The 12,107-nt window shown below is 39.8% G+C and overlaps 1 long non-coding RNA gene across 1 annotated transcript; it reads right to left on the bottom strand.

The window, feature by feature from the left end:
* Positions 1 to 822: 822 nt before the first annotated feature.
* On the bottom strand, positions 823 to 3,431 carry LOC117245260. Its single transcript, XR_004499760.1, has 3 exons — positions 1,861 to 3,431; positions 1,709 to 1,716; positions 823 to 1,301 (listed from the first exon to the last, which is right to left on the bottom strand). It is a non-coding gene; the product is annotated as an uncharacterized LOC117245260 (long non-coding RNA).
* Between the last annotated feature and the right edge of the window lie 8,676 nt (positions 3,432 to 12,107).

Below are 12,107 nucleotides of genomic sequence, written 5' to 3' on the forward strand. Positions count from 1 at the left end.
TAATGTAATGTAATGTAATGTCATATAATATAATGTCATATAATATAATATAATATATAATATCTTATCTTCATGGTGCTTCCAAGTCTCTTAATAGTAAGGATTGCTGGAAATTTCAGAAAGACAAACTTGAAATATTTCAGTGTATTTATCATAGCTGGTTAAGAAACAAAATGATGACCAAAACCCCTTTCTTGTCACCCCACCCCCTCAGAATGTTGAGAAATAAACAGGTTTTGGTAAACAAGACTCAGTAAATGGAAAGAAAGTTTCTAAACTTCCCAACTTTCCTTTAAGACAAAGCATTATTCTACTTCACCTGTCATTTCCAGCATTTACAAATAGAACACCATTAATTACCTGTCCAGTGCAAAACAAATGGTCTGTATAGAAACATGCTGCTGATTCCAATCCCTTCATTCATACCCACACGAGAATTTTAAGCAAATAATTTTAAATGGAACTTCATGGCTTTGGCAAATCATTCCAAAAGAAAGCACAGATACAAAGCAATCACAAGATATTTTTCACCTTCATTCATATGTAAAGTTAGAGGGATGCTCTAAAACCACACAACATCTGCATTTCCCTAAATGCAGATCTTTTTTTTGCATATTTGACAAGCACAGTCCTTTCACCATACAAGACTATTACCATTTTTAATGACAAGAGTTGAGAGAGAGGAAGAAGACTGCAGATGCTGATCTGCAAAAGTAATTAATGCTACATATTTTGCCTTTCTGTGTCACAGCTGGGGTGGTGGTCAGGTTGAAGCAGTAAAATCACAGACAAAGGACTCTACTTACAGTAAGAAAGTGGTAATGCTTTATTATGGCTTTATTATTTATTATTATTTATTATGGCTTTATTATTATGGCTAATGCTTTATTATGGCTGGGCAACAGGCCAGAGTCCTCTCCTAAAGACATGCATGCCTCCCACTGCCCTTTATTCTCTATTTACTCCCCAAAGTATTACAAATGCATAGGATTACACTGTATGCCTATACAATATATGAATATATGAATATACATATTCATGGCCTGACTCTGCCTGCTCTTGTCGTGTATGGTAATGAGCTCCACGCCCCTCTGGGCATGCTCAGATCTTCTATTAAAGTGGGTCTGGGGTCTTTTTGATAAAATCTTTCTTTTCCTTGGGCTTGAACTTTTCAGCTGTGTCCTGTTGGTATCTCTCCTGGTTCTCTTGAACACAGTTCAGATCTCTTGCTTGCAGGTGCAGACATGGTCCTCTTCTTTTCCACAATAGTCTATTCTTCATGTCTCCTTCTACAAACACAACTTAACACAAGTAAATTATATATATTCTTGGGCTATTCATTTCATTTTGGCAATTGTTGACTACTTTGCATTTTTGCTACAAGCAAAAGGCATATTGCCTTGCTTTTAACTAATTACACCCAGTGTCACTAAAGGACACAAAATGATTCACACGATCACTCAGTGTCAGAACAAAACCCCATCACTCTATTCTCTGACTCCAGTATTTACAGATTCTCAGCAATGACCAGGGATTGAATAAATAAGTTACCACCTTCCCAAGCACACTGGTCATGCAAAATGTCCATCAAAAGATGTTTCTTAGAAGGAATATGATAAACAACTTATGTTTACAGGACTTTCATGGGAAAGTAACTAAAACTATGAAAACATTATCAGAAGGTTTAGTTTTCAGGGTGACATCTCACCTTTTCTCCTTTAAAAAAAAGAAAAAGAAAGAAGAAAAATTAACAATATTCTAACAATGAAAAAGGAAAATAAACAATGTTCTAAACAATCAGAAGGCTCTAGATTCAGGGTGATACACCTAGTAATCATATTATACCTATATTGCTCCTACCTTAAAGTTTCATATGTTTCTTTTATCTAAATTTTTTTAAGTTGCTCCTATTCTAGTTAAAATCTTAATTTCCTAATTTTCTTAACTCAAGGCACCACAACCTTCCCAGAAAAGCGTCTTGGGGATGGATGCCTTGGAGGCACAGGAACATCTGCAGCTGCTTCTGCAGTTTCAGCTCAGAGCTCCGAAAATTGGTGCTGAGAGAATCCAATTCTTCAGGCAGCACTGAAGGAAAGAGACAGAGACTTTGTATAAAATTCTTTGGGGGGCTTTATTCAGCTCCTTCTGAAGGGGTGCAGTGATGAAAAGCCACAAAGCCAGGGCAAACAGGGGTTTTTATCAACTGGAGCTTCCAGGGCAGAGCAAAGGGGAAGAACCAATGGGATAAATAAGATTTGTATGGGCTCCAGAAAACTTTTAACTAGGGTTTCTCCCCCAGGGGGTGACAAGCTGGAGGCTAAAAGCTTTCTCTCCAGGGCAGGCTGGTTACACTGGTGGCCAAAACCCTGTCCACCACATTTCTGGAGGTTTATCAGATTAATACTGGACAAGGAAAGGGCATAATGCAGGTCTGAACATCTGTGAGCCATTCCAATGTACCTGCCTCTGCATCACCCTTAATGAGAAGCACAACAAAACAGCTCAGACCCAGCTCATTCATCCTCTGGTGCTCATAAATCCTGTATATTTAGAGCTAGGAAGTACAAAGATAACAGGGATAGAAACCTGCATTTTACCAGTGTGTCTGGAAGGAATATCAGTCACTGATATATTGTTTCTAATGGGCCTTGCACAGAAAATTAAAATTCCAGCTCTGCAAGTTTCACCAGTCAGAAGCTTTTCCATCCTATTTTTGGCCTAATTCACTAATGAAATGAGGCTTAAGCAATTACTGTACCTGTGTGTCTATCAGTCCTTGTAATAACAACTTAACTCATTGTCTAGCTTAAATAAAGTCAGCACAGGGGTAACAGCCTTTAAGACATTAATTTTCAGCACATTTAATGGAATAATTGGTAACCCCATCTCAGATAAAACCTGTTCTCCCAGTACAAAATCTTCAAGGTATTTCAACAGAAGAGTGGACATAGTTTTATTTACTTAGCAGTCTACATTTTCCTGTCTGAATGCAGTTACTGCTAGGCAAGCTGTCAGCTTGTCACCACTTCATAGAAACACTCTAAAGGCACATAAATCCCAGCTTTTAACAGTGGCCTTCCCAGGTAAATATCTACCAAGTATTAGCCCTGAAAACTATTGGGAGGGTGTTTATTTTCAGGGGTTTAATTACAAATTTTTCATATTTTCTAAACCACTCTAATAGAAAAAAAACCCCAGTATTTAAATTTTAACAATTTTTTAAAGGGTTCTCTTGAATAGCATTACAGCAAGAAATTACAGATGAAAATGGTTTTGACTTTGTACCTATGTGATGAATTTGAAATAATAAATGTCTAAGGAACACAACTTCCCGCTATGCAACAGTGTTTTCAAGCTAAAACTGGTCCTGAATGCAGAAAAATCAGAGCTGGAAGAAGTCCTTTGTCAGTGGAACAAGTGCAGAGCAAAGCAATGGCTTTTCATTTTCTTTTATCCAATAATCCTAGATTCAGTCCCAAGAAACACCCTTGCTCTCCCTCTGTTGTGGTTCTGCATTGCACCATCCACTTCCAACCTGCATGGAACTGGAACTAATAACACAGAATGGGAAAAATCACATTACTGATTACTGGGGGGATGTATCCTACTTTATATGGCTCTTTTGAAATTATTAAGTCAGATTGCATTTGATAGGGTGTCTCAGGCTTCAAGTAGCTTTTATTTGCCATACTTACTTAAAAGCACAAACCTTTCATTAGATTTTACTAAATGCATTTGCACCTGTCTTTTCTATAACATTCTAATACCCTGATTTTACTTTATCCGAAAAATAAACAGAACTAAGATGCTGCTATCAACTTTTTCAATAGGAATTTGTAGAAAGAACAAACCACAAACAGCTTCTGCTAATGAAGAAGCTATTTCACAACAGAAGCCTCATGAAACAGGAGACTGAAGACAGAGCTGCACTTTGCCCAGAGTTGGAAGATAATTGCAAAGATAAAATTAACATTATTTACATAAATTCTGAAAATGCCCTTTTCCAAGGCTCTGTCATTACTAACTTGTTACACTGCAGTGGTTTCAAAACCCTTTTTGTCCTTGTCATATTCACTATTTTATGATCTTTAAAAGAAGTAAGAAAGGAACTCTTTATTAACCTGTAAAATATTATTTACTCAATAGGTGGATGGTTTATTTCAAGTCACTACCAACTTCCCATAGCTACAAATAGAAATAATAAAGTGCAAGAAACCTTCACACAGCTCTCCAAAAAACACTGCATTTCTGTGAACAATAACTACCACCAATATCACTTATTCCATAAAAACTTTTATTACCTTGTTCCTTCCCTAAGAAGATGGGTGAGCCCATGTGCCAGTGGCTGCACTGTGACCATTACAAGAACATGGTGTGGAGTCTGTACACTCAATTTCTGACTTAACTAGCAAATAAAGCCAAGTGACACGGGAAGGGGGAAGGAAAAAAGTTGAAAGATTGAAATTCCAATCTTAAGGGGAATGTGTTTGCACATAAGAGGAAAGATTTCAAACGAGATTTTCCCATCTGTACAAATATCTACTTGGTACTTATAGGCCAAAAAACCCCAAAACAAACAAACAAATGGCCACAAACAAACAAGGGGGGAAAAAAGGGGGACAAGAAAGGTGATGATGTTATCTGGACAGCATATTCTTGTGGGGTTTTGTCTGGCACACAGGGGTGCAGGAAGAATCTGCAGACAGGCTGTCAATAAAAAGCACAGGTGAGTGACTCCTGTTTTCCACCCCATCCCCTCCACCCTGCCTTCCCATGCAGGTCCCTCCAGAAGAGCTCAACACCTTCATTCCTAACTGCAAAACACCAATACCCACAGATGGAAGGTTCCATCAGAGCAGAATTGCTCTATTAGTAATAAATAAGTTAAACACTTGTCAGGTTGGGGGATTTAGATGAGGAACATGAAGCTGTTTTATTAATTTCTTCATTGAGTGCAGATTCCAGTGAATTTGGAATCATGCTCTTATATTTTTATCTTTGAGAAGTATAAAAGATGATTGCAATGGGCTAAGGCAGGTTTACTTTCCTGGAGTTCTTTGGAATGGATATCTTGCATGATTGAGCAGAGCTTTGCTCAATTCTCAAAGCAATTTACTAGGACTGAGAACAAAATGTTTGGTAGAGCAAGTTGTTCAGTCCTGGATGATTACTTCTTATTCCAAAACAATTACAATAAAGGAAAAATGGGGTATGTTCCTGTAAAAGTATGACTTTTTCCAAGTAGCAGCAAAGAAACACATAGATACAAAATTACAGCCCACTAAAGAAAACAAAGTTCGTATTTTTCCAAAAAGTGCCTAATTAAAACTCACTGCTTCATTTTTAGTAATTCCAAAAGAGCTATATAAAGTAGGATACATCCCCCCAGTAATCAGTAATGTGATTTTTCCCATTCTGTGTTATTAGTTCCAGTTCCATGCAGGTTGGAAGTGGATGGTGCAATGCAGAACCACAACACAAGCAGAACAAGGGTGTTTCTTGGGACTGAATCTAGGATTATTGGATAAAAGAAAATGAAAAGCCATTGCTTTGCTCTGCACTTGTTCCACTGACAAAGGACTTCTTCCAGCTCTGAAAATAGCAACTTTTAATTTAAAATCTTTGGGCTCTGTTCTTCATACCACTGCATACCATTTACTCTCTGGAGCTGCAAGTGGGGGAAGGAAAGCAGCCTCAATTTTCAGAGGTTTCTGCAACTGTAAGTGAAGCCTGTTCGGAAAATTGAGACCTCATAAGCTTCTGTCTGAGGAGGGAAAGTGGGGGATAAATTCATTTCAATTCTGTGATAAGGTTATTGAATAAAATGAAATACAATAAAAATCATTTAGCAGCCAGAGAAAATGTAAAGAGAGACACAAAGATTTGAACTCTCAGGTTCTTCATTCAGGCAGTCAGTAGAGTTTTAACATTGAGTTAAACGAGAGATTTATGGAACTAAAAATATTTGGAGTCCACTATGCTTTGCCTTACCTCCTGAGCCAGTTTTGAACTAGATGCCCTACCTTGGTGTGTCCAACCCACCAAAAATTCACACTTTGAAAAGCAGAAAAAATTGCAGATCAGTGCTTTTAACAACATTACAGCTTTACAGTGGTTTTTGCTCTCTCTCTCCAATAGATAATTTTTTTTATACAAATTAATTAGGTACAGTAGAAGTGATGCTGGTTGAATATTAAAGCATCTGCTTTTGGTGCCCATTTGTACTGAGGGGCATGTTGAAATGCCAGGTTGCTGCAGATTTTATGCCAGCCATGTACAAAGACAATTACTTGCAAATGAAGCTTGGAGCTGACATCATCTGCCCTCCTGTACTGGAGACATTCATCAGATGTCCTACCTCTGCAATGTATCACTTGATTCTCTCTGAATTATTCCACTGGGTCACAAAACCTGCTTATTTGAAGTTTTCAGAAGATTGTTACAGTTTTTTAACCCTCTTTCATACTCTTCAAATTACTCTAGTACTGTCTTGGGCTGCAATGCAAGATATTCTATCACCATCTGTTGAAACCAGATGGGGAAGTATTCTCTAGAAAAAGAGAAGAGGATGAAACCCTGCCATGGAACCAGTCCTTGAACAGGGTCATTTCTCCAGCTTCTCCAGCTGAGGTCTCCCACCCCTTCCTGGAATGAGCCATGACTCCTGCTCTCCCACCTGTGTCACCATGACAAAATCAAATTTTTCTTGAGCACTGGAGAAGTCTGGAGCCAGCCCTTGTTCATATATGCACACCTTGGACTACTTTTAGGTTTTTTTTAAAATTCCAGGTTTTGTATCATCACCAAAACTGGCACCAAGGGACATCACAGTGATGTGTTTAGGGGAACAGACTTCAATCTTTTCCCCCTCTCCCAGCAGCAGCACATGAGGTTATTAAAGATTTACTACTCCTACCTTTAGTCCCAGGATACAATTAACTTCCTGAGCCATACGAGCTTTTCAAAAGCTATAAATTTTACCTAGAGTGCAGAAACCTACTCCTTGCTTTATCCCACTTGGCTTAGTTATATTAAAAAGGAAAAAGTGAGGTTGGAAACTAATGATGGGGGGGGAATAGACTTTATCATGCTGAAAAGGCTTTAGCCCTGCAAATGAGTTCTTTGCAGCAGTTGTCAGAATCAGGAATGGCAGAGGCAGCATCCCTGGGTGGGGCTGCTGGACCAGGGAACCTCAACAGCCCAATCCCACAGGAGCTGCAGAGAAGAACAAAATTCTATCACAAGGTCTAATAACTTCTTCCCTCCCCACTTTTAAAAAAAATAAAGTTTTCATTCAGTTGGATAAAGATTTACTATCATGAGAATCCTTCTGCCTCAGCAGAGAAGGGGAAAAGGAGGAGGGGGAAACCCCATATCAGAGCTGTGTGTTTTTACATAGTATTAGACAAAGAGAATATATGAAGTATTTAAATTTTGATTTGAACCTCAAAGAACATCTTGTTCTCTGGGGTAGCAGAGTGCAGCACAGAGAACACTTACCCACACCAACTACTCTGCATGTGGTTCTTCTGAGTAAGAGCACCAGAAGGCTCCTTTTATGAAAATCTTGACTTTTTTTTTTTTTAAGCTGAAATTTTCCCAGCTATTTCCACATAAAATCACAATGCTCCTTTGCACAGCTCAGACAAGCTTCCTTCTGACAAAGTAGGTGGCCTTTTTTCATGCTTACAAACCTTCCACTGCTCTTTCAGATTTAGAGGAATCATATCAGCAGAAATATTGCCAGAGAGAACTGCAGCCAGGTGCAATTCTAAACATCACAGCTCAAAGCACATTGTGGATGCACCAGGGCCAAAAACAGGCTACAGAACCTCCAGGATAACTGGCTGCATGTAGAGTGACCAAATTTAACACTTGTAGCAGCAACTCCCATGCATTCATTAAATTGAGTGACATATAAATAAACATAAACACCTGAGTTCTTTAGAGTGATGTCACTTCTACTACATGTGTGCAAGCATATGCTCTGGCAATTAATGATGCTTATAAGTGCTGTGATATTACTCTGGGCCGGGACTAGCACTTGATATTGCTGCAGTCTTAAGTAATTTTGCCCAATAAAGTTAATGAAGTATGTGCTACTAGCTGGAGTATTTCAATCTCTTCCCTTTCAACACAACGTACACGAATTCATTACCATAAAAATTCACTAAACTCAATTATTGCACATTTTTTCCTATAGTCCTCTTTACTAGGCTGATCTCTGGAGGTGGCATGGCCACTCATAAAACAAATTGTGACTGTGAGATTATCACATGCTTCACAGAAACATGTGCTCTGCGTCCTTGAAAGCAAAGGATAAATTGTTATCAAAGTGCAGGAAAACTATGAAGAGAGTAAAGTAATGAAGTAATGACAAGCTCATTGGGAAAATAATCTAAATGGAGAGGAGCTCCATTAAAGCCAGCAGTTAACTTTGCACAGGTTTAAGGCTGTTACAAATGGTAACAGCAATTACATGCCTCATATTTTTAGATTAAGGCAGTTGTTTGAGCTAGAGATATCCTGCAGCCTTTGCTGAGTCTGCCTGAAAACACAGAAGAGATTCCCAGAGGATAGATGGGGGAAAGGCAGAAAAAAATTTTGAATTTGGGGATTCCTTAAAACATCAGCCTGGAGTAGCCACAGGCCACATTGTTTTTGCTGAAATGAGAGCTGGACACATACCCAGGACCACCCCAGACCTCTGGGACCAGCTCTCTACAATTTTTACAGTTATATACTGAATATATAACTGAAATCCTGATGCCCAGAGACACCCTGTGTCTGGAAATCTTGCTATCCATAAGCAGTAGAAGAAAAATGAGGTTTACCCCCTCCTTGAGATTCTTCCCCACATCGAACTGCAGCCTTGAGGTGCATCACTGGTGGAGCATTAACCTTCTCTTTGTCCACAGCCTTTCCACAGCCCTTTGCCAGCCCTTCTGCAGCCTCCTTGCACAAAAAAGCACACAAATAACATACTCTTGCATCTGACCACGATAAAGAAGCTGTTTTATGGCAGAAGCAGGGCTGTGTGGCCCTGTGAGGAGTGTCTGGCTTGGCTGCCAACAGCCCTGTCCATGTTGGGCAAGAGGATCTGGGCACAGGTTCCCCTTCCTGCAGGGCCCTCCAACAGAAACATGTTAATTACTGTACTTAAAAGTTAGCAAAACCTTCCACAGCTGGAAAAGTGGGATAGCAGAGGCCTGACCTGTTCATTAATTTGTCATATGTGCTTCACCTTCATTTGTTCTTGATGATGTTTTGCATAAGCACACACAGGTTTCCAAGCTGAAAACATGCTGGAAAATGTTGGGTTTACTCTATGCAAGTGAAATACCAAATCAGGTTCACCAGCTTCAGGGCTTCACATCCTCTCAGAGCTCAAACACCCACTCATTTATTATTCTATTTCAAAAATCTTGCATGGTACTCAGACTTCCTCCCTCTGGGGGAAACCAGCATATGGCAAAAGCAGGATTAGAGCAGTAAACATATTCAAGTGAAGCCCTGTTCCACTGGTTTAATTGCTCTGAGGTGAAGACATGATTTACTGGGGGATCTGTTTGCTGGAGGATATGTTCAAACAAATCAGTAAGTTACTATGGCTAATTGTAAGTTCAAGTTCCAGAGGTATCATTCAGCTTCTTTCCAGACAGAGGTAAGGGAGTATGGAACACACTGCACAGGTCTGTGTGAATTGTAATGAGACACTTGTTTACTACCACATCCCAAGCTCAGAGAAGCAATACAGCATTCATTAATTATTTTAGCAATAGGTCCTATGCTGGATGCATGCCATTGAACGCTTTTTTTTCAAATTATCAATTGAGTCTTGCAGCCTGCAGAAATCATTGCGGATGAAAATTCTCTTAGACAGTTTCTTCTGGACTTTTTTGCCAGCTGCTGGGTAATCTTCCTACTCTTGTGTATGTCACAGCATCCAGTTATCAGACCTACCACTCAAATCACTGGAATTCACCTTATTGACAAGGAACAGTAACTGACAGTGCCATGTCTTTTTTTAATCATGTCTAGGGATGGTGACTCCACCACCTCCCTGGGCAGATGATTCCAGCACCCAATCATTCCTTCAGTGAAGAACTTTTTCCTGACATCTAAGCAAAACTGCCCCTGGCAGACCTTAGGACTATGTCTTCATGATCTGTCAGTGGTTGTGTGGGAGAGGAGACCAACCCCACCTGACTACAACCACCTTTCAGGGAGCTGCAGAGAGTGATAAGGAGTCTTATTCTGATATTTTGGAGATTTCATGACAGTAAATTGGAAAGCCAGCCAGAAGATCAGCCTAGAGCTTCAATGAATCTGCAGTCAACAGATCTCCAGCTGGCACTGAAGAATTCTCAGGGAGAACCTCAGCTTCTGGCCAGAAGGGACTCAAGGCAAGATCCCTGGGGTAAGTAAAGGCATCATTTAAATTATTTATCTTGGGATCATTGACAAAGGATACAAATCCCCACACAGAGTTACTGGTAAGGGGGTGTTGAGTCACTGCAAATAGGGTTTGAGTCCCTGTCTAAACTTATCATGGGGAGATTTGAGTTGCTGACCTCAGGGGGTCAGAGTTTCCCTGTCAAAGTTTCAAGTCCCCAAGAAGTATTAGGGGTTCCAAGTCCCCTAGAAAGTATTAGAGGTTTTCCTCAGGAGGTATCAGGACTCATATCAAGCTAAGCTTGCAGTTTAAAAAAAAAAATCATTGTTCCACTTCTTGTAGCACATGCTGCCACCACCTTGACTTGGGTGGAGGAATGAAGGAAGAAAAACAGTCTCCATTTACAACTGAAGCCTGGCCCTGGCCTCATCTGTAGCTGCTTCTGTGGTGATGTTTGGTTCATTCCTTTGCATTTGTTGCATTCTTTGCATTTTTCTCAAACTCTGAGAATGTGTTGATGTGAGAGTGGTGTGTTGATTTGAGTTTGCCAGCATATCAGCATGGGGATGCCTGTGATATAAAAATTCATTTGCTGAGAGAGAGTTGGAGCTTGACTGAGTGCTAGCTGGGGTTCTGGAATTGCTTTAGTTTTGTGTCTGTGCCTGAGATCGCATTTGTTGACTCGAGGCACCCTCTTGTGTCAGTTTTAGTGATTGTGGCTTGGCAGTCTCCTTTCCCCTCCCCACTCCTCCCTTCATTACAAACTCAGAAATACCATTATGACTTTCAGAAGTAATAGCTTGGATATTTGTAATTATTGAATATGGGGCCGGTTTCTTCTAGAACTAAAGTGAGAGATGATATTCCAAATTCTCCATTGAAATGGATATTGAAAAACTGGTAACAGATAGGAGGAGACCCACCAAGTAATCCTAGACTAATCCAGTAGTGCAATAAGTGGTGGTCAGTATATCAGCTAAACTACCAGGCTAAGTGGCCAGAGAATGGTACCTAAGTTTAGGGAGGGAGAGAGAAAAATGGAATGAATTGCCTTATGTGGATTTATTATTTTATTTGGAAAACCATCTGAAACTGCAGAAGGAGTGGCCAGTGTTGGGGTGAACCTGGGGTAAACAGAAAGTCTCTCATGGCCTGGTAGTGTAAAGGTACCTTTCTTTCCAATCGATCTTGGAGCACAGGTAAGATGTCTCACCTCTTCTCTATAGAGAAGATCTGCAGAGAAAAGTATTTGAAACCATTCTCCAGATCTAGGTCCTGCTAGATACTCTAGTACATTCTACAAAAAAAGAGAACTGTGGACTGCTTCACTGGTTTAGACTTAACTAGGTAAGTTGGATCCAAGCTTTTCACACATGCTTTGTTATATTGTTAATTCCTTTCTTTCCTACACCTTTAAACCAAACTTTCCCACATTAAAATAATAACACAATGTTGCCACCCTTTCCCTTTCTCACCCTGCTTTCCCCTCATTGTTCTGATTTAATAAAAGAAAAGGAGGAGTAGGGGGGAGGTCAATTCACCAAGTCATCAAGAGCAAAAGCTTTTGGATTCTAAAAGCTTTTGTTAATTACTTCTTAGGTTTATATATTCATTTTGAGCCTGCCTCTTGCTGCCCCCCAGACACCATGGGAAAGATCTGGATGCTGCTGCTCCTGCCAAGTATTGCAGAGTGGATTGTGCCACAACCCCA

Source organism: Parus major, chromosome 18, assembly GCF_001522545.3.
Source record: "Parus major isolate Abel chromosome 18, Parus_major1.1, whole genome shotgun sequence".
Taxonomy (NCBI): Eukaryota; Metazoa; Chordata; class Aves; order Passeriformes; family Paridae; genus Parus; species Parus major.